The following is a 22,764-nucleotide window of genomic DNA, read 5'->3' on the forward strand; positions in this document are numbered from 1 at the left end:
AAAACATCAATGTAGGTTTCCAATTTTACCTTGTAATAGTTAGTATTCCCTCCCATCGATTTGTGTTAACCCGTCTCCGCTTAGGAATTGTGCATCACCTTGTGGCTTTCCCTGTGTCTAAAAAACCTGGAACTTGTCTGTGCCCATGTGATGGCAAATCAAAACAGAGCACGTGTCACTTTATGTTATTTTGCACTTTTTATACCTCTTTTAGGAAATATTACTTGAAACCCATCTTTTTAAAATATAATACGCATCATTTACAAACAGCAATGAAATTAGTGTTTAATATAGAGTCCCCAGATGTATGTTTTTATGTGGCCACTTATATTTTAAAATGTATTTCTGCAAGAAAATCAATTATTATATGAATTTTCCCAGCTGCTAAATGTATTATGCACTTTAAAACAAGATGCTGATGACATCATGTATTAGTATGCTACTTTGCACATATATGTATGTTGGAGTAATTGCTGCTATTGTATAATATCTATTGTTGGAATGGCCTAGCACTTGCACTTTGTCTTAGTTATTCCTTGTGAATAGTCAGACTAGGCGCTGCTATCTGCATATTGCACTTTAGGAAGGATGTTGCAGAATTCTTCTTTAGAATTGCCAATTTGCACATATATTAATATAGAGATGATACTTAGCACTTTAACTGCATATTTGCACACTATCAAAGGTCGTATAAATGTTAATATTACAGCTAAAAGCATTTTTTTTAAATGGCCTAATGATTTTGTACTATTAATGCTGCTAAATGTCTATATTTTTAAGTGCAATCCTGTTACATGTTTTTCCTTTTTTTTTGTAGCCTACTCCAGTATTGTGTAAATTTTTATGTCTGTTGCTATATGGTTGTATTTTCTTTACAAACCGAATAAAGCATCTTTGAAATTGAAATTGACTATTGAAAGCCATAGGTGTGGCCACAGAAGAATGAGAATAGCACGGCCATTTTAGAACAGTAATTGTTTTGTTACATCACGGAAACATTGGTAATTTCTCACTCCAGTTATTAAGGAACACAGTATTAGAACATCCTAAAATGTGTAATGTAACATAGATATTTAAAACAAATGTAACTGAAAGGTATTGCGGTGATGGAATACAACAATAAAACAACTGATTAATATATAAACATATGTGAGACTCTGATAAGCAAAGGAATGTATTACATCACATAACCTCATGAATATATACTCATACTTTTGAGTATATTTGATTGATTTGCCTTGCGATCTGTTGAGAGGCGAACACAATCTATCGCTCCAAGATGGCCGCTGTAGTGAAGCTACTTGGGTGTCGGGGCGCATCACAATGGGTAATCTAGTCCATTTACTATTTCCTGTGTAGCGTCGGCTCCTGTGAGGCCTGTGCTTTCCTGCTACTAGTTGGGTGCTGTTGAGCCGCTGTGTTTCTTCATCTCTGTTGTTGCATTACCAGCTGCACAAGGTATTTGAGTTTTGTAGAGAGTGGGAATGCATGTGGTGGCATTGAGGATGACACACGCAGCGGACAGTTGAGGTGGTTTTCATACTTTCATTGCAGACCTAGGAGGAATAGGAAATTGATAAATATATGCCGCAGCAGGTATATCAGAGCGCCGCCCACAGATGCATCTGAAGTTATCTCTTTTCATGTACGAGTGGCTATTCAGTTCGTGTACTGCCAGCCCGCATTTATATTGGGACGAAAATCTAAGAAGCGTATAATAAAATTAGAACAGAAAGTGCCCATAAGAGACACGAGACGCATTTAGAATGCTGGCATAATAATTAATAACTGATCGTTGCAGTTTTTTTCATGGAATATGTATTGTTTTTTTAGTTCTTAAGAAAAATTAACTTCAGAGAGCGAGAGAAAGTAAGGCTTTGCCTACGAGGCCAATTTATATATCTTTTTTCCACTGTTGACTATTTTGCTCTCTCGAATTCCCATCCCTTACGCAAATCTGGAGCAGTCCAGTTTTGAAAACACGCATCAATGTCTAAGTCTGTTTGTATTTAAAATATTATAGTTGAGGGTCCAGTGTTGTGTATATTTTCATCCAGTACAACACCGTACCTAGAATTTGTGTTGTGTGTGCGTTAAAAAGACTGGAATGTTTCTTCATTCTTATCGGACTTTATGTACACATTACGGAAATATTTTGCTTTTAACATCAGCCGCGTTTTTCAGTTTCTTTTCTACTTCAAGGTCAAATCGTATATTTATTTTCATTTTCCTTTTTGGAGTATTTGCACATTTTTCCTTTCTTAAACATTTTTAGGTTTCGCTTAGAGCAGCGCTGGCGGTCTTCGAGACATGCAGTATTTAGCATATGTGCATTAAACTACGCCCAAGTTCTTCCCTCTCTACAGCTGACTGCTTTTGATTCCTCAATAGGCTTAGTAGTCCCTCTTTAGTACCGCCTTGTCTCTCTTTTGTAACCTCCCATGAGGACTGGCCTTTTTACTGTGGTGTTACGCAGTATATTTTATTTACTGTTGGTGGGCACTATTCTCTTAAATGGCTTACTCCTATCACAGACAGGACATGCTTTCCTGCAAATTGCAACTGCGTTTTTACAATGTACTACTGACAGATGCTCAGTCCTTCTCCTCGGCTCACTCCTCCTCCCCTCCTGCTTCTTTATTCAATGCTGTCTGCTGCTCGTTTTACGTTGACACCCCCATCCAGCTTTAATTATCACCAACATCCCTCCCTCCTGTTACTTGTTTAAATTGCCACTGTAGAAATGAGAGTTGTAAACAGAGGGTTTAGCAATGCATGACGGCAGTGAAAGATTAAACTTGAAAAAGATACTTTTTTTTGGCAAACCCACATTGAATGTAGTTTTCCCCTTAGTCACCTTTTCTTGCTCAAAAACAACATTCAGAAGTTAAAAACAACTTCCACAAAGGTAAAGTTTGGCACTTTTTTAAAGAACAAGATTATTTATGAAGTGCCCTCTCTCCTCCTATGTCCGTAGAGGCAGTTTAGCAATGCGTTAAAGACACATTATGTCCAAAACACGATGTCTCTGCGGACATTAAGTGATCTTGTTATGCATATGATATGTGCAGTAACAGCCCCTTGCATCTTTCATTTACTGTCACTTAATACAGAATTCTGGCTTTAATTCAAAGAGAGTGTCTTTCTTTAGTACACATTTCAGTTGCTAGAACACAAAGCTTTAGAAAATGCAACTACTTTGTGAAAGCCAGGCTTTTGTTATTCTTAAATAGTTTATTGCCAAGTGTTTACCCTACTCACAAGGTTTTTTTATGGGTGCTCCAGGAAGAAGACAGCCCTGATAAAATAAGGATCAGCAACCAAAGGCTATGTCTGTTTTCAAGAAACATTTGCTGCTTTTCTGTTACTATAATATGATACAGTGTGGAATTTTTGTTGAGATAATCCATTTCTTAATAATCCCAACACTACTAGCCTATCATAAAAATATTTGTGATATCTTCCAATGCGTTGTTTCTTTAATATGGGATAATTTACTGCTTTTGTTAAATGTTTCCTTTTTAATCTTTTTGTTTTCTAAAGTGTCTACAATATAATTCAAAATCCAAGGGAATTTAAGACGTGAAACAGGGCATATTAGATGTTACCATTACATCTGGGCATTTTGTTATAAACAAACAACCATAACCCACAGGTTTCTACCAGAGGAATCCTCCTTTACTGGAATAAAAAAAAAACTCTGCTCACTCAGGAACTATAAATCGGGCAGCTTTCTTTCTAGAAATTGTACTAATGTTAGCATTGTTTTTCTGAAGCTTTTGCGAGATGTTTTCACAGTTTTTAAAGGGAAGACTTTTTTATATGTACTCAGTCAGCACTGATGTAGATAAACAGCAAGGATTCAGCAACACATACATCAAAACAATGCCACGCAATTCCACAACACACAATTCAGAGCCACACAATTCCACACCACACAACGTAAGAACAATCACATAATACCATTCAACACCACATAATTCAACTCCACCTAATTGCATGCTACTCAATACTACATAAATACACTCCACATAAATCCACTCTGACACAACAATCCACATAAATACACTCCACATAATAACATTCAACATCTTTTTCCTCAACACCACACTGTTCCATGCCACACACTATTCAACACTAGACAAATCCATTCCACACTACACAATTCAACACCAAACCACAGTATTCCACTCCACATCACAATTCCACTACACACCACATATATTAAATTTAGAACACAGAATTCAACATCATAACACAAAATTAAACAACACACCACATAAACTCCACTACATAACAATCCACAACACAAAATGCCACTCCACACATTTCCAATAGTCAAAAACACCAAATTACTGTTCACATAATACAACTGTACACCACGCCACATAATTCCAAAACACTAATCCACGCCACACAGCATTGCCACAACAATTCCAATCCAACCCACATCAATCCACTACACACCACATACATCCACTAAGTAAGATATTTACTTTTACCACACCAATACCTGTAACTCTTTCTTTTCTTTAGCACCCAAACACACAGTTCGCGAGTGTAGCTATTTGTTCCTTTTTGTCACAAAAACGCAATACTATCCTCACAGTTCCACGCCATACAATTCAACTCTACACATTTCCAATGCACACCACATAATTCTACACCAAACCACATTATTCCACTCCACAACACCATTCCACTACAACTCAACAACACAATTACACAACAGACCACGTATATACAGTCCACACCACCCAAATCCAATCCACACCACACAATTCCACATCATGCCACAAAATTCGACTACACAAATCCTATCCACACCACACAATTCCACGCCACACAATTCCACAAGTAACTAATCCAAACCCACCCACATAATTCCACTACAAACCTCATACATAGACTCCATAACACATAGGTAAAAGACATTGCCATTTTCAATGCCAATAGATCTAACTCAAACTAATGCTAGACCGATTGTGTTTTTGTTTAAAACAAATCCCAGCAGTAGCATAGGTAAGGGTGCAGTACCTTATATGGCTAATAGAGGTCCCTTTACAACTCCACACAGGCACCTAGTAACAGCCTGTGGTACTGCACCCTTTTCTTGCTTTGTGGATTTTCTTTTATTACTTATGCTACTGCTGGGATATTTTTTAACACAATAAAAACTAATAAACATTATCATTTGCTTCGTGAGTAGCTGAAACTTTCAGCAAGGCAAGACCTATTGCATTGCAAATGCTTGTTTATTATGTTTTCCAGAATAGACAAAAAAGAAAAGGGATCACATAATGGTCGGGGCAGTTGGGCGTTGTGGTTTTTCCTTCTACAATATTGGTACTGTAGTTTCTCCTTTAGCACACACGTCTAGTATTTAAGAAGCAAGAAATGGATTGCAGAATCTCATCTTCCAATCCTGTAATAGAATTCAAGTGAAAATGTTCCACCAAGTGATTGTGTGGCAGTGAAGTGTGTGAAGTATTAGATGGGAGTGGTGTTGTGCTTGAGAACTAGAGGTGGGTGAGCCACTGAAAGGTCAAGCCAGGCTTGAGCCTGAACCCTGGCTGTGTATTAGCCCGAGGTCCTGTTGCAACCACAAGCCCATCATAACAAGCGGAGCTTACAAGTGGCTCTGCCTACCTCCCTCGCACTACCCAGGATGTGGCATTACAGTAAGAGCTGCAGACTGTGAAACTGGAGAAACCGGTTTGAGTCTCTGAGTTAGTTCAACATCCTGTGATTCTGAGCAAATCATTTAATCTCCCAGTGCCTATACACAATGTATGAGTCCTTGTGTATTTTAACTGATGCTCAGTTAGAGCTCTCCAATACCTTCAGTTTGCGTTTGCTGTATATTTTTAAAATTGTACTAAGAGGTAAAAACAAAGCCTTAACTTAAGGAAAGACAAATAGATACCCATTTACTGGGTGATTTATACACACTGAAACCAGAAAACCTGGATAAGTCAGGCTTCCCCGCTTAAATTGTGTGATCTTAGGCAAATATTTTATTTCACCAGGAATCTTTTTTCTTCATTATCACATATAAAGTAACTTTCAAATATGTGAGTAGAGACTCTCAGATGTACAAATCGATAACTTTGAATGAGTACTTCACCATGCATTGCTATAATGTACCCTATTGATGTTAAAACTACAATACGTTAAAGAGATACACTTTTTTAGTTTTGATTAGAATTTATCATTTTTTGCATGATGTTTTTGTATGTTTTACATAGCTAGTATTTTCAATGCTTGGTGTGTTCACAGGCTCTAAGATCCGAGCCAGTCCTTTGGCTCTGCTCTCCCCATTAATGTTTTTGCGTCGCCCACCGCTAATGATAACATGTATGTTACAGTTAAAGCGTACTAAAATAAGATATGGTTCTTGTTCAGGACAAGGCATACGATGCATATTTCTCAAAATAGCTTGGTGACTTCTGCATCGTAGTGAACTTCCATGGTGTTCTTCGAAGATGTACATTTATTTTAAAAAACTTTGTTGGAGACTGTGACCTAAGGAGATTCACCACTGGGTAAGAATGGGGGTTGAAGAGATATCATATTTGCTTTTAATCTCAGGGCACAATGTGTTAAGAAACTTGGTTTTCCATGTGAGAATTGGTGTGTTTGTTCTAGTGTTCCTACATGGAGGTTTTTGTATTCAGTAACCAGATCCTGAGGCAATAATGTTGATAAATGTTTGGAGATATTGGACCAAAAGTGGAGAATTCTTTAGAAGTTAAAGAACTGATATATCAGTGTGGCATTGTCGCAGTTTAAACACAAAGAAGAATTGAAAATGAGTAGGCCCATAAAAAAGAAGTGTGTGCAAGGATCTGTGGATGATGAAAAAGAGTTTCTTGAGGCAGACCTTAAACATTTGTGAACTCTCTCCTAAATGTTATGGTGGGTCTGTTGTGAAATGAATGTGCTAAAGTACTGGAGTCACATTTCTATTGTCTGGGATGTGTTTTACTTGTCACATTGGCTCTCATGTAATTATAGTTATTGGATAATCTGAAATGCACATTGAGGTCGGATTCATTAATTTGTTACAGTTAATGGACCAACCATGGCATGATTGCTTTCAGTATGAGTTTGATGGGTCCCTCTCAGTATGTCCTGCAGCCCTCTGAGCACAGTAGGCCTCTCTTCTCTTGGATAGTATGTCCTCCTGCAAAGTCCGGCAAACCTCTGCCCTATTGTGAGTCTTTGCCTGGATTCCCCATTTGCGATTGCTCAAAATCTGAATCCAGCAGGTTGATTGAGGAGTAAGCTCAGCTCTCACCACATGTCTCACTGCAATACTGTTGGAAGTGGGGGTCCTTATCACTTACCGCCGCCACCAAATGCTGGAGGCAGGCATCCCAGACCCCTCGCTTCAATGTTAGGCAACGCAAGTACACAGCATGAGATAGCCCTGCTCACCCCCTTAGTAGCTTGGCAAGAGCAGCCAGGCTTATCTCCAAGGCACGAGTGTTCAGTATGTGCAACCATGCTCACCCCATGATGTCACCACAAATAGACTCCACACGAGTTTTTATAAAATGAGTATAATCTTTATATAAGCAAATATACGAAACGACCTCAAGATACAAAATCAACATATAAGAATGGGTAGTATTCTTTCCGGTGGGTTGTTAGGTTCTGATCCCAACCACTGCTTCTAACCAACAGTTAAGCTCACTTCTAACTGTACGGTGCAATGAAGAAATTATACACTGCGCCACATTCTACTCAGATACTGTGCACTGAAGAAATAATGCACTGAAGAAATAATGCAATGTGCCACGTTACAATCAGGTAATATGCAAGGGAAAAATAACGCAATGCGTAGCGCACCAAGCATGTAGTTCGTCAGGCACAAATGAGGTCAGGCGTCATACCACAGTTCGATAGTTCGTTAGCAGCAATAATGCAAAGTGTAATACAACAGTTTTACGTGCTCCATTAACAGTGCCCCCGTTATGGATCAAATGATGTCACAAAAGTACTGCTTCCCACTCCGGCCCCAGCACTGCCACTCTTTAGGTCAGCCCGGGCTGGGATCGGAGCCGAAGCAACGGCTCGCTCAGCTGACTAAAACGACATGCCGAGAGAGTGTCTGTCTGGGCCCGCACCCCAGCCCAGGTGTTGATCCACGTTACCTGGGGGATGCGACCCCACTCTCCTCCCAGACGTCAGCGACTTGGGCCTTGAGCCAGAACTCCGTCACGGGGTGCGAGTGACTCGGTCTGGCGGCTCAGCTCTTCCGTGGCTGCCGGTCCGGGCCGCTGCAGTTGACTCCGAGGGCCCAATGACTTGGCCCTCCTTCTGGCGGTCTCAGTCCCCACCGAGATCCACCCTCAGCACTGTGGAGACTTTTCTTCCATTTCGATGCAGGCCCTAGTTGGGCACTCCTCACCATCCCCTCAGGTTGCATTCGACAGGCACACTGCGCGTCCAAGACTCGCCTCTTCTCTGGTGCTCACGACGATCAAGCGCTCTTCAGCAAAGCTCTGCTTGTACCTCAACACGCACCCTTCACGTTCGAGCCTCTCCTCTTCTCCCGGTGCACACGATGTCCAGGCGCTCCTCACCAACGCCCTGGCTGCACCATGACACGCATCCTGCGCGTCCGAGACTCACTTCTTCTTTTGGGGCCTATGAGTCCCAGGCGCTCTTCACCAACACCCGGGCTGCACCAACACCCGGGCTGCACCACAACACGCACACTGCGCGTCCTCGCCTAGCCTCACCGTGCACACCACAACCAGGCGCTCTTCACCAATGCCTTGGCCTGCAGTTCGACATGCACCAAGCGCCTCCGAGACTTGGCTTACTCCTGCGTGTCTACGATCACACGGCACACTTTCTGAGGGTCTCAAGCTGCAAAAGCATGTGCACACTAAGTTGCTTGGGACTTCTCCAGAAACTTTTACGATCCTGTATTTCCAAACAGAGAGCCAGCTCACCTGAGCCCCTTGGAGGTTAAAAGACACAGCACAAATCACAGTCTTCTTCAAGCAGGGGGACCCAGCGCCTCCAAGCACAGTCCCGACAGCCTCTCCCTTAGTTAGAACAGCAAACTAAACTGAAGACCAGCCCCAGATCATGAAGCAAGGATTGGTCTGTCCACAGCAGTCTCTTCAGTTGCTCCTTCTTTAGCAGAGGTTCCTCTTGACCACAGAATGGGTCCAAGCCTTTACAAACAGTCTCAATCCATATCTGTTTCATTCCCACTTTCAGGGGTTTCAACTCTCCTAGTTATACCTCTTAATGTCTTTGTAGTTTGTATCTGCTCAGGGGTCAGTGACCCCTTCCTAAATCAGTTCTGAGTGTCTCCCTCCCAGTGTCACCTCTCTCCTTTTGATACTGGGGGTCTGGCTCCTTAATCACTCAGCAGGAGATGGGTCAATGGATTTATAGCATCAGCCCAGGCCTTTTCACCCTTTTCTCCTCCCCTACTCTCCAGATGCAGGGCAGCCTGGTGCCATCTCAACCCCTCCCTGGGTCAAGACCTCTCCCAGCTCCTCTCACCTTTCAGTTCCAGACAGACAATCCACATTTCAGAGACACACAGAAATGCTCTGAGCACAAAACTCAGCCACTTTCTAAGAGTGGTTTATGAACACACAAGGTCAAAACCACCTTCACAGAAAGATGTGTTATGACACTGTGAGTTCATACATACTAAACTTCACCTCTTCATTATAAACTGACAGAAAAGTAGGCTAACAAACATAACACCCAGCCTTCCTCATTCTGTCCTATGGGCAGGATGGCCTTTCAGCAGTGTAAAACGAAATGTAGAGTTTTTCACTGTCCAAACTTAGCACACACCTCAGTATATGTTCTGCCTTTTACTTACACTGCACCCTGCCCAGGGGTTACCTGGGAACTAACACAGGGGTGTCCAATGTGTATGTAAAAGGGAAAGTCAGGCCTGACAAGAGGTTGCACTTGTCAGGACAACATGCTAACTTAGCATGAAGCGCATGCCCTACACTGAAGGCCTGAGTTCCCTTCTCAGCACGCCCTTGCATTACTAGCCCTTGCACACACAGTGCACATCACAAGAGACTTTTACTAGTAAGGCAAACATACCAATCATGGCCAACCAATCACCATTACATTTTAAACAGGGAACTCTGGTACTTTGACACTGATCAATAGTGGCAAGGTACACAAAGCATCTAAATTGGCTATTCTATGTCAGGAAAACGGTCTAAGGGGAAAGCAAAAAGTTTAGGGAACTTTAGCGAAAAAGGCCAAGTCCTACAAACACTAAGTCAGTGCCTTGGGGTAGACACAGCTTCCTGAAGGAAGACAAACAGTTTTAGAGGTTCAGAATATCCAGATCAGGTTTACTGAGAGCATCACTACTACAGAAGCAAGTATCGAGCATTCCCCCTGTGCACAAACAGCTTTATAACCATGTCCAGGAGACCTCCTTAGCTTCCCAGTCCCTTAAGCATTTGATAGGTTTGTCTCTATTTCCAAGCTAAACAGCAGTCCTTGTTGGGAAATCTGAACAAATCTGCGTAAGGTGCAGAAGTTTATTCTCAGAGTCTGTTGTTTTTATGCTCTTTTCATGCTAACTAGCTGTTTCTGGCTGCAAGGATGCTTTATGTCCGGCGATTCTGTGTTCTCGTCAGATTTATGGCCACAGGTTGAGGAAGACACGTTTATTTATGAACTGACTAGGTTTTGACCTGGGGCAGCTCACAGTTTACCTGGTGACCTTTGTAGTATCTGGGAAATCAAGATAACATTTTGTTGAGCTAGTACCTTGCAGAGGCACATCTGTACGCATTATACTTTGCATTCTGTCTAACGATTGTAGCAGTTCACCTCTCTTGTATGAGAAAGAAGACTGTTCAATAAACCTTTCATTGAAAACGCCCGTCTCTCTTTTTCTCTGCAACTCTGTAGAAATTAAGCTTGCACGATTGACTGAGTGAAATACTTATCTATTGTTTCCACGACTCTGAAGGAAGTTATTCCAGTCCTAGGGAAACAAAGTTGTCATGTTTATGGGGTTGTCAGAAACTAATCCCTTCTTGTGAATTTGAGAAAGTTTCTAGTGACCTCTGAGCTAGCTGACACTCACAATTAAGTTTAGTATATTCGATCGAGACTTACTGACCTAAGTCCTACGTCATATCTATAAGATATATTATTCCAATGCGCAGAGCCTACTGGGAATATAGGAACTACACTACACTAAGACAATGTGATCTTCAGGGCCCTTTGTCTGAGTCTCTTGTATACTATGCCAAGTGGATTGTTGTGTGTCGTCTCCCATGTCGCCAAAGTGCTGTCTCCATGGGTCCCAGATCTTATGGAATTTTTTCGGGCAGCCTCTGCTGTGATATGTGGTCTGCTTGGCCGTCATGTATATATTCATTCCTCTCATCCACTCCTAAATGTTAGGTTTGTCACCATCCCCCACTTCCTAGCCACGTGTCTCTTGGCAACTATGAACCCCAGGGAAGCAATAATCAGCTGTACTCTGGTGATATCTACCTCACCGGGAATCCCTGGTATCACATGTCTTGGCTCGATTGGCAGTGTTACTCCAGGACCGTTTCTATTAGCTTGATTACCTGCATCCAGTATAGTTGAATCGTTGGATATGCCCAGATCATGTGAAAAAAATCACTGGTAGTAGCGGTACAAGCCAGGCACAATGGTGATTCTGCTCTTCCCATCTTGTGTAGCCTGTCCCTGTTCAGTGTAATATTTTAAGCTGTATTAGTCGAAGCATAGCCTTAATGGCAACTGCTCTGGGGTGTATTAATGCCGTCTCCCAGTCAGTGTTCTCCATGGGCCCCAAATCTGTCTCCCATCTTGCTGTGAGCCCTGTTAGTCCATCTGGGATAATATTGTTAATGGTTTTGTATGTAAAGGAGACCACCTTATGGGTTAGTCCTTCTTGGAGCAGCCTTCTCTCTAGGGGTGACTATTCCAGTAGTTGCTCACTAGGGATGTTTTCCGACTGCCAGGCATGACTTAGTTGCGCATATTTAAGTTCCACTTTTTCTATTATGTCGCCTACCGTAGAGATGCCAAGCCTCAAACCCTGTGAGTTTCTGTAATTCCTTGAACCAGGTCTCCTCCCAAAGCGGTGTGCTCAGCGAGGACTGTCCCTTCCAACCCAGTGTCCTAGTAGCCTTTGTCTATGCCGACAATGTCACCTGAATCGCGGGTAGCAAACGTGAGCTGCCCTTCCCCCCCTTAGATGTAATGTAGGTGTTTATGGGGCAGCATTTCTCCCCTTTCGAAGAGGTATGTGGGGTGATATCTGTGTTTATGAATCCATTCGTTTATGGGTATCAGGTGGGAAGCCCAGTAGTAGGCCAATATGTCTGGGAGTGCCACCCCGCCATTACATGGGTTGCATTTTAGCGTCTTAAGTGCTATTCTGGGGTGTCCCCCTGGCCAAAGTAGTATTTGAAGTTGGCTTGTAATCCCTGTAAAAATGGCTGTGGGCCCTCTCTGGCTTGAAGACGCATCCTGCTGTCAGACCCTCCTGTCTGAGTTTTGGGATCTCCTGCCAGCCAAGTCCCGTCCACTGGATATATGGGGCACCCCTCGTTAGTTATCTCTCTAGTCGCGACCCTCAGCAATCAGCGACTCCTCCCGCTCTCCCCGCCGGCTCCCCGCCCGTGGCTACTGCCGGTGCTGATCCCTAAGCGGTTCCCTTTTGCTCCGCAGCCTTCCTATTCTTCCTGCCTGTCCTCTTTATGATTTGTGCTTCCCCCTGACCGTTTACTCCTGCCCCCTTTTAATGAGGTTATGATAATCCTTTATGGCATTGTTTCTAATGTCCTTCGAATGTGAAATTACTTTTGCTGTGCTGCAATGTACTAGTGTGCCTAACCTCTCGCAATTGTGGAATTATGTAATTTAACTTTTTTTTTCTTTTCTTAAATAAAGGTTTTTGAAAGAAAAAAAAAAAAAATATATATATATATATATATATATATATATATATATATATATATATATATATATATATATATATATATATATATATATATATATATATCTGTGGGCATGGGGTGGTATGAGTTCTGGAGAACATGTAGTAGTTGAGACAGGGTAATCATTTTTAAAATGGCTGCTCGACCAAGCAGGATAAGGGGAAGATCCCTCCATCTCCCCACGTCCAGTCTAAAGTTGTTTAGAACTGTTTCTAAGTTTTCCCTGCTACACACCTCGGGGTGTGGAGTAACGAAGATACACAGATACTGAAAACCCCTAGGCACGACCCACAGTTCATGGGCAAGGAGCAACTTATTTGTGTCAGTCGGGCAATAAAGTGTGGATTTATTCCAATTTATTTGATATCCCGAATGTCGCCATATTCCATGATCAAATCAAATGGGGCCGGTATGGGCGTTTTATTGTGTGTAATATACAACAAAATATCATTGGCGTAGAAAGAGATTTTCTTTTTCTGTGTCCCTATGTGAAATGTGGAAGCCCCGGATAGTGGGGTGTGCCTTAATAGCGCAAGCCAGCAATGTGAGCACAAAAAGGAGGGGAGACGGAGCTACCCTGACGCGTCCCCCTGCCAATGGGGAAGGGCTCCGAGCACTGGCCATCTATAAGACCCCCATTTATCACGTGGTTTGCCCTCCTTGTGTATGACTATGATGGTAGCTTTCCGCAAGTCCTGTGGAAGAACACCCTCCTCCTGGGCATCCGTGAAAAGTCTGGGGAGGTGTGGGCAGAGGATATTTGTGTATCGCCTGTAAAATTCAGCGGTTAGTCCATTGGTGCCAGGGGTCTTTCCTGGGCAGTGCTTCACAACTGCCTCATGGACGTCTGTCAGTGACAGACCCTGAGCCTCCGTTCCTCCTAGTATTGGGGTGGGAATTGCCTCCAGATATTCCAGTATCTCGACCTGCGATTTGAGTGGGCGAGCCCTATATAGGTCCCTGTAGTATTCAGCAAATGCCTCAGCCACACCTTCGTCAGTGGTCTGCTTACTCCCCTGGGGGTTCAACACCTCTTTTACCCATCTATTTTGAGCTTCCCGTCTGCTCAGCCAAGCTAGGAGTTTCCCAGCCTTCTCTCCCACCTCATAGAGGCGGTGTAATGTTGCAAAATGCAATTATTTGGTGTTGTCTGTGGTCAGTTCCTTGTATTCCAGTCGTAGGGCTACAAGTCTACGGGACAGCTCGGGTCGGTGTGTTGAGCAGTCTGCATATCTATCTCATTTATTTTTTGCTCCAGTTCTAACAAGCCCTTGTCCTTCTCCCTCTTTTCCCACGCAATTCGGTTTTGGCCCTGGCCCGCAACACATTTTTGTAGGACTCCCAGACCACTACTCCTGAGGGGACAGTGCCTTTATTTTCCAGGAAATAGATTTTTGTGTCAGCTCTAAGCCCTCTCGTAATTTTGGCCTTATTTAGGTCCCATGGGCTTAGTCTCCAACTTCGTGCGCTATCTCGTACCCTCAACACCATCGCAATCAAGACCCGGGAATAGTCAGAAAGGCCCCTAGCAGTATACTCTGCGCGTCCTGCGTCCCATAGTTTTTCTTTTTTTTTTTTTTGGAAGATCTTTATTACATGAAAGTGCAGTTTACACAGCTTTTGGCCCACAACCCAACGGGCCGGCCGCAATCATGAAGTCAGAAGCACATATGGGTCATTGCACACAGCCAGTGTACCGACAGCCAAAGGCCCGGTGGCCTATCAGGCAGCATTAAGCAGTACAAAGCTCAGAGCCGGACTTGGGTGAGCAATAAGGAATCCATCTGAGGTCTAATTTTTTGCTTTTGAAGTGAAAAGAGAAACAAGAAACAACAAAACCCCCCCCGGGCACAGTACTGCAATGGTGCAAATATCACATAGGGCAACAGACTCGACTTGAGGGAACCTCGCTCCATAGGAAATAGTCATAGTAGGATATTCGCCAAGGCACACATTAGGGGACCCTAGGAACTACAATAGGATGGGGGGACAACCGCAGGCAGAAGCATCGCATTCAACAGCACGGCACCGATCGGGCAACCAGCACGTATCCAAGGGCATCAGCCCAAAGCAGCAGGCAAGAAAGCAGGAATGGCCAACAGCGTGCCATCTCAAATCTAGCAATCCTCAAAGCAGGGCAACTCTCAATCAGCAATATGAGCCAAACTAGTCGTCATCAGGCAACTGTGCCAGCATATAGGTGGTATACGGTTCCCAGATATCGCGGGGCGGGAGCCTGCAGGTAGTTCCTCATAATAGCATGTCAATTGATCTCGACAGTATGCCATGTCCTGTAGCCAAGTCTTCACCTCCGGTGCTCTTCTCCCCCCCCCAACATGTCGCTACTCCACGCTTAGCCAACTGCAGTGCCAGTGCCACCAACCTTCTCACACCCAATGGAACACCAGACACCATACCCAGCAAACATACACGCGGAGTTGCCTCAATGGTCGCCGAGGTCATAGCAGTCAACGCCTCAGTCACAGCTATCCAGAACCTAGACACACGCGGGCACATCCAAGCCTGGTGCTGGAAGTCAGCCACGGCAGCCCCACAGCGCACGCACGCAGACGATTCACGCAAGCCAAATAAAAAAAGCTGCTCCGGAGAGTAATACCATTGCTGCAAGAATTTATAATGAAGGAGTCTAAAATTCCCATTAGCAGCAAATTTCCCGGTCATGGTGCAGCACTCCACCCATCCATCCTCTGAAAGCGGCTCCTGCAAACATGCATCCCACCTAGCCTTTGCAGCCACATCCCCACCACACTCCTCATCCTGTTAAATTTTGTACAGCCTCGAAACCAGTTTGACTCGAGAAGTAGCAGTATAGAGAAACTGCAGCGCTGCCAGCGTGGGCGGCTCCAGCTGGAAAGTTGGAAAATGAGCGCGCACTGCAGCTCGTAACCGGACATACGTGAAGGTAGCCATAGTGCCATTGTTCGTTTGGGCCAATATCGTCTGCAAAGCCAAAAAATGGCCCGCCGGGAAGATATCCCCCATTGTGGTGATGCCAACATCCTGTAGCAGGTGGAGAGCCCCCAGCTCACTCGAGATCGATATATACTCATGATAAAGCAAGGGCATGCCCGACACATAAAGAGGCAGGGAACCCGCGCGCCTGCCCATCTCTCGCCACGCCCTCACCGTGCTCTGCACCGTGTCCACCTCGCCCCACTCATACACGGAGTGTGAGTTTACAAGCATCGCTTTCAATGGCAATGGATGTGTCGCTGCCGCCTCGATCGCCACGTGGGGCGTATATGGCGGCGCTGAGATCCAGTACGAGGCGAAATGCGCCTGCGCACACAAATAGTACAACTTTATGTCAGGTACTGCGAAGCCACCCCTCTCATATGGTTTGGTCAGGGTATCCCATTTCACTCGCGGTTTCTTCCCTCCCCACGCCAAGGTAATCAGCAGGGTCTGCAATGTTGCAAAAAAGCTAGACGTCCAGTGGAGCGGAATGTTGACGAAATAATAGAGAAATTTGGGAAGTACCACCATTTTGATCAAAGCCACGCGGTCCGCGAAGGATAGGGGCAAACTAATTCATCACGCTACCTGGTCTTCTAATTTGGAGATGGCCACCCCATAGTTGGCCCGGATCATTTCTTGGGTATCTCTATGTATCCATACGCCCAAATAGCGGACAGGCTCCTCAGCCCATTCTAAAGGAAATTCTAATGGAAACGGGCGTGTAATGTCGGTCAATGGCAGCACTATGGACTTCCCCCAGTTTATCGACAGTCCAGAGAAACGTTCAAACCGCACATTCCCTGAGCACCCAATCTAAGTATCTGTCTGGCTCTCGAATGTAAAGCACCATATCATCCACGTACATGGACACCGCCAGAGAGCGGAGACGAAAACATAGAGCCGAGGCCGCGTGCCGTTGGCGCAGAATACAGGCCAGGGGTTCCAAGATAATGGCGAACAATAAGGGCGACAATGGACACCCCTGCCTCGTGCCCCTCTGTATAGCAAATGGTTCAGACACTCGCCCATTCACTCGTACCCGGGCCACAGGATTAGTGTACAACAAAGCGATCAAGGACGTGAAAAAAAATGGCACACCCATGCGATGCAGTATCGCCAACATGTATTTCCAGGCCACCGAATCGAATGCTTTGGCAGCATCCAGTAGGACCGCCACCGCAGCTAAATCAGGTTTGAGTAGGTGTAGGACAGCAAAAAGCGCTCTTAGGTTATGCGTGGTGGAGCGTGTCGGCACAAAGCCAGATTGGTCCGGTAGCCCCATTACTGGCAATAGCAGTTGTAGTTGCATGGCCAGCACCTTGGCAATAATCTTAACATCTGGGTTCATAAGTGACAACGGCCGGTATGACTCACAGCTGTCCATCGGTTTACCCGGCTTGGGGAGTACCACCAGCAGAGCCTCCCTCAACGTCGCAGGCAGCTGCCCTCGCTCAAAGGCCTCCTCCAATACCATCGCCAGATGCGGCAGTAACAAATCCACATACTCTTTATAGAATTCAGGCGGCAGGCCATCCGTACCAGCAGCCTTGCCATTGGGCAGAGCCGCAATCGCATCCCTCAGTTCTCCCTCCGTGACATGATGCATCAAAAAGTCCTGCTGCCCCTTCGAGAGCCAGACAAGTGCTATATCGTCAAGATATTCCGATATTTCCCCCTCGCCGGCAGTGTCTTTATATGCATACATGTCGGTATAATACCTAGTGAAACAGCCTAAGATACCTTCCGCATCAGTCACAGTTCTATCGCCCTCCCTGATCTCCTGCACTGCACAATGTTTAGCCCAGGGGTCATTTAGCCTATCCGCTAGCCCACGACCAGGCCTACCACCCTCTCCATAGTATCGTGCTCTAGTGCGTTTGAATAGATACTGAACCTCTTGATCAGCCAGTTCATTATATTCAGAGACCTTCAAGCGCATGTCTGCTAGCAGGTGTTCGCAGGGCCGCTGCTCGCACTGCCGTTCCGCACACAGAAACTCACGCTCCAGCCGTTCCATCGAATCCCTGAGCGATTTAAGTACCCCAGCCTGCATACCAATGCATGTGCCCCGCATCGTCACCTTAAACGCCTCCCAAATCACACCCGCATTGAACACTGACCCAACATTCTTATAAAAAAACAGTTCAATCGAATCACGCAAACTCTCCCGCAGGACCTGATCCTTCAAAACACCAGGAGGCAGTCGCCATACAAATGGGACAAACGCGTGCGTCGGGAGCCGAACCTCCATCAGCACAGGGGCATGATCAGATAGTGTGCGAGCCAAGTGTGCATTCCTCGCTACCCAGGCACTCGCATCCTTCGTCACCAACCAATAATCCAATCTCGACCAGGTGTCATGGGCTGAAGTATAGCAGGTGCCCTCCCTCACACCCGGATGCCCCAGACGCCACGCATCCACCAATCGCAGCACCTCCATACCATCCTTGACAGCACCACACGCACGCTTCATAGAAGACTGGCGTATGTCTTTTTTATCCAACCCCTGATCCAGCGTCACATTCAGATCCCCTCCACAAATAATCGCAGAGGGAGGCAGCTGATAAATCTTATTCCACAGCGTGACATAAAAATCCGGGTCGTCAATGTTAGGCCCATACACATTTACCATTGTGATTAGCGTGCCGCACAGTTTACCATGCAAAATGATATACCGACCCTCCTTATCCACCTCCTCATGCAGACTCACAAACAGGACATCTTTTTTAATGAGTATCATGATGCCTCGAGCATAGGAGGAGTACGAGGTGGCCACCCTGGTACCGGCCCAACGGCCAGCAACCGCACCAGCCGCCTGCCCGCCAAGATGCGTTGCCTGCAGAAAGACCACCTGCACTGCATGCCGATTCAAATATGCAAGCATCTGCCTAGTCTTTTGTGGCCTGTTAAGACCCCGCACATTCCACGTTATCCAATTCAGTGTTCCCCCTCCTAGAGAGAGTAATAGTCAAGACATATACCTATCCATCCGGTCCCAAATACAGTGTCAGTCCAGTGAGCATTGCTAATTGCATACAATCCCATGTCCCGCCCAAGGCAGCCCCCAACACAACATAACAGGCCCTCTATGAGTGCATCCCCATGAGTCGTACTTCATTCCCAGAACTGAAACCCATGACAGCCAAAGTCCCGCCCCCCACCCACTTCAGCACCCCCAACCTGCCAAAGCCATCCCCAATCCCCAATCCCACAGTACCCAAACCCCAAACAGTGCACCTAACAAATTGTGCGTGGGGGCGTAGAGGTGCCCAACTCCCACTAGCAACCAAGCGGGAGTGGATCGAGCAAGTCGTCCAATCAGCCATCCCCGTCCCCCCGGCGCCGCAGCACATACCAGAATGTTCCAGCAGCACCCAATGAAGGCCGCAGCAGTACATTTGTCAGCGTGAGCCGGCACACAACCAGGAACAGAAAAATAAACAGTGCAACAAAGCATTCCCAGCAAATAGTCAACCCCCAGCACTCATCTACAGGTCTAGCATCTCCCTGCTGTCTATAATAGCACAGAGGATCAGTAGCCTGACCCCAAGAGCCAGCGCATCAAACAGAAGTGCAGTACAAGTTCCCAGCCATGGCTATGGCATCACCACCGGATAGGCAAAGGCGCTCCGACCCGCCACCCACCAGCAGTAGTGAGAAAGTCCATCTGCCAAGCCCCAACAAACAGTAAATCAAGCATCACAGCAGTCTCGAGTCTATAGCCAGGACATAGGTGGCTCAGCTGAAAGTGGAAAGTCACACATGTCCACCAACCACCAGCATTAGTGAGAGAATACCAACTTGACAACTATAAGCGGGAAGCGGTAACGTGGAGCAGTACCCCAGCAGGTGCAACCAAGAATATCGATTATGCTGGAGAAGTACTTGAACCTACGCAACCTCATCACGCAAATCCTCATCCCTTTCCTGTGCCGCATTGGAGTCTCGTTTTCGTTTTTTCTGCTTCTTCGCATAATCCATGGCTGCCTTAGGAGATGTAAAAATGTTGTTGTCAGACGGCGCCCCGATCCGGAGGCGGGCCGGATAAAGCATGGCATTCGGAATATCCTCCGCTCTGAGAAGCTGCTTAACCACTTGAAATTCTTTCCTCGCTGTTTGCACTGCGACCGTGAAGTCAGGATAAAATTCAAGTTTATTGCCCTGGTAGTCTATCGTGCCCTTCTCCCATGCCAGGCGTAGAATCACATCCCTGTCTTTGTAATTGAGTATGCGGGCAATAATAGGACAGGGCGCCGCTCCAGGCACTGGTCGTTTCGCCAAAGAGCGATGTGCCCGCTCCACAATGAATACCCGGGATAACTGATCCGCTCCAAAAATATCAAGCAACAATCGTTCCATGAACTCTTCCATACGGCCCACATTTGTTGACTCCGGCAGTCCTGTGACGCGGATGTTGTTGCGTCGTGACCGCCCTTCCAACTCCTCATTTTTAGCCTGGATGACCTCCAAAACTCGCTCCATGTTGAAAACCTTGTTGGACACGGTAGCCAGACCATCCTCAGTGGCAGACACTCTCTGTTCAACCTCCCCCATCCGCTCATTCTGCCTCTCAAATTGTGTGGCCATATGATCTAGTCTGTGATTCACTGCCTCCATGGTGCCTTCTATGGACTGCAATGTTTTCTGCATGGCCACAAGCATAGCCTCTAGGTTCGGCGCGCCCCCAGACGCCCCAGCAGGCTCCGCGTCTGGCGGGGCCTGCGAGGTCGACATCGCGGTCTTCTTAGCATCAAAAGTCAATTTGGGCTGATTCCTTTCAGGCCTGCCCATGGCGCCCGCAGACCAGCACAACCAGCACAACCAGCACTGGCCGCACTAGCTGTTCGGGGCAGTATCCACAGCAATGAAGCGCAAGCGGCAGCAACACTCAGGGAGAGGGAGCACCAGTAGCCAGATAAGCAGCCCCTCCAGCCAAAAAGTTGGGCCTCAATCGCACTTCCCCATGCCTCCAGTAGTCTCAATCGTCCAAGTAGGTCACGGGCGCCACAGAACCCCCAGATACAGTGACAAACAAGCCCAGAGCAATGCAGCAATGATAGGAAAGCGGGGCCGCGGCCTCACAAAGTGCTACCAGCAGTGTCAAATGGCAAAAAATGTAGTGCAGCAGGCGCCCAGCAGGCCTACCACCGGTCAGCAAACAAAATGGCAGGTAGACTCATGCCACTCTTCCTCAGCCGGTGCTCAGTCTCAGTCCCAGGCCGCAGTCGTCAACGCGTCCCCAGCCACCACAGAGCTGCCACTACTCCGCCCGGCACTCGCAGCCACACCTGAACGCACCCCGCCCCCACAAGCCGCGGCTCGCACAGAGCGGCCCAGTGCGGCCTAGCGCCACCTCCGCAGCCCCAGGCTTTCCCAGGACGCCTCCCCACTCACCGCAGCCGGCAGGGACCAGGACCAGCCCAGGCAGTGTCCGCTCGCCTCCAACGCCGTGCAGAGCCGCGCCCCCGACCTCGATGGGGCCGTCCGGCCGCTCAAGCCGCCCCCGGCAGCCACGCCTCACTGAAATCTCTTGCAGCAGGCAGACTTCGAACGCAGGGCCTCCCCGGAGCTCCACTATGTCGGGGCCCGGTCAGCAGGGCAAACGGCAGCAAGCGCCTCCGGAGACGACCAGGCAGCCAGGAGCAGCGTCAATCAGTGCCGCCTCGTTCCGTCCAGGCAATGCCGCAACGCTGGTGAGTTACAAGGACAGGATGTCAAGGATATTGATAGGATGTTGGCTCACATACGTGCGGCCATCTTGCCTGGTGCCCTCTAGCGCCCCCATCCCTGCGTCCCATAGTTGCCACTTGGGAATGAATATATAATCCAACCTAGAATGCGTGTCATGTGCCCCGCAGTGATAAGAAAACTGCCTAACTAGGGGGTGCTTGTCTTTAAATGTCTGTCAGGTCCATTGTTGTGAAGAAGTGCCTTAGTGGTATGCTTGTTATAGATCTATTCCCCCCCCCCTCCCCCCAATCGGTCCAGAACTGGGTCCATGACGTCATTCAAGACACCACCCACCAAATGCAAAGCCGAGGGTGTCTCAATCAGAATATCCATCACTTTGGTCATGATGGGCGCTTGCAGACTGGGGGTGCATATAAACATATCAATGTGACCTCCAATCTTCTCCTTAACCCCAGGGCTCCCACATATCTACCTAAGGGGTCTTGCCAAAGGCGTGAGGCTTGAAAGGGAATACTCTTCTTAATCAGGATCGCCACCCCTCTTGCCCCAGATGTCATGCACCCAGAGTGTGGTAGGATCTTATAGGCCCCACGGCCAGTAAAACCACAGTGTGTACCCTTGAGATGTGTTTCTTGTAACATTGCAACATCCAGATGTACCCTCTTGATATTTTGTGACACTAATCCACGTTTCATCTTATCCCACAGTCTGTTAACGTTCCAGGTAATGACCGTCAAAGTAGGTTGCATGGTCATGTTGTTTTGAGCGGCATCATATCATCAGTACTAATATTTAGGGACGGGTTGGGGTGTGGTGTCCCTATGCTTCTTGGTGTGAGGGAGTTTCCTGTCATGACGTAAAAACTTGTAAACCCCAACTGTGCGTAGCTCCACCACTCCCTCCACCCCACCTACCTCCGTCTCCCCTCAACCCTCTGCCCCCATCTCAGGCAGTGGCCCAAGGCCGGTCAGATTAAGTCGGTCTGTCGTACCCTCCCTCCCACCCAATTATACACCTCAAAACCCCAACTCTCACAGTTTGTTACTCAAATGTTCCAGCTGTCCGCCGTTCAATGCTCAGCGATCACCACAAAGAAAAGGGAAACACAGGAGGG

General features: G+C 46.5%; 1 protein-coding gene across 1 annotated transcript in view; it reads left to right on the forward strand.

Annotated features, from left to right (window-relative positions):
* The first annotated feature begins 1,353 nt into the window (after nucleotides 1-1,353).
* Nucleotides 1,354-22,764, forward strand: part of SHPRH (SNF2 histone linker PHD RING helicase) — a 759,436-nt gene continuing 738,025 nt past the window's right edge. The window contains exon 1 of the mRNA XM_086927277.1: nucleotides 1,354-1,458. The gene's annotated coding sequence lies outside the window, so the exon portion shown is untranslated. The remainder of the gene's footprint in view (nucleotides 1,459-22,764) is intronic.

This window comes from Lissotriton vulgaris, chromosome 6, assembly GCF_964263255.1.
Source record: "Lissotriton vulgaris chromosome 6, aLisVul1.2, whole genome shotgun sequence".
NCBI classification, from domain to species: domain Eukaryota; kingdom Metazoa; phylum Chordata; class Amphibia; order Caudata; family Salamandridae; genus Lissotriton; species Lissotriton vulgaris.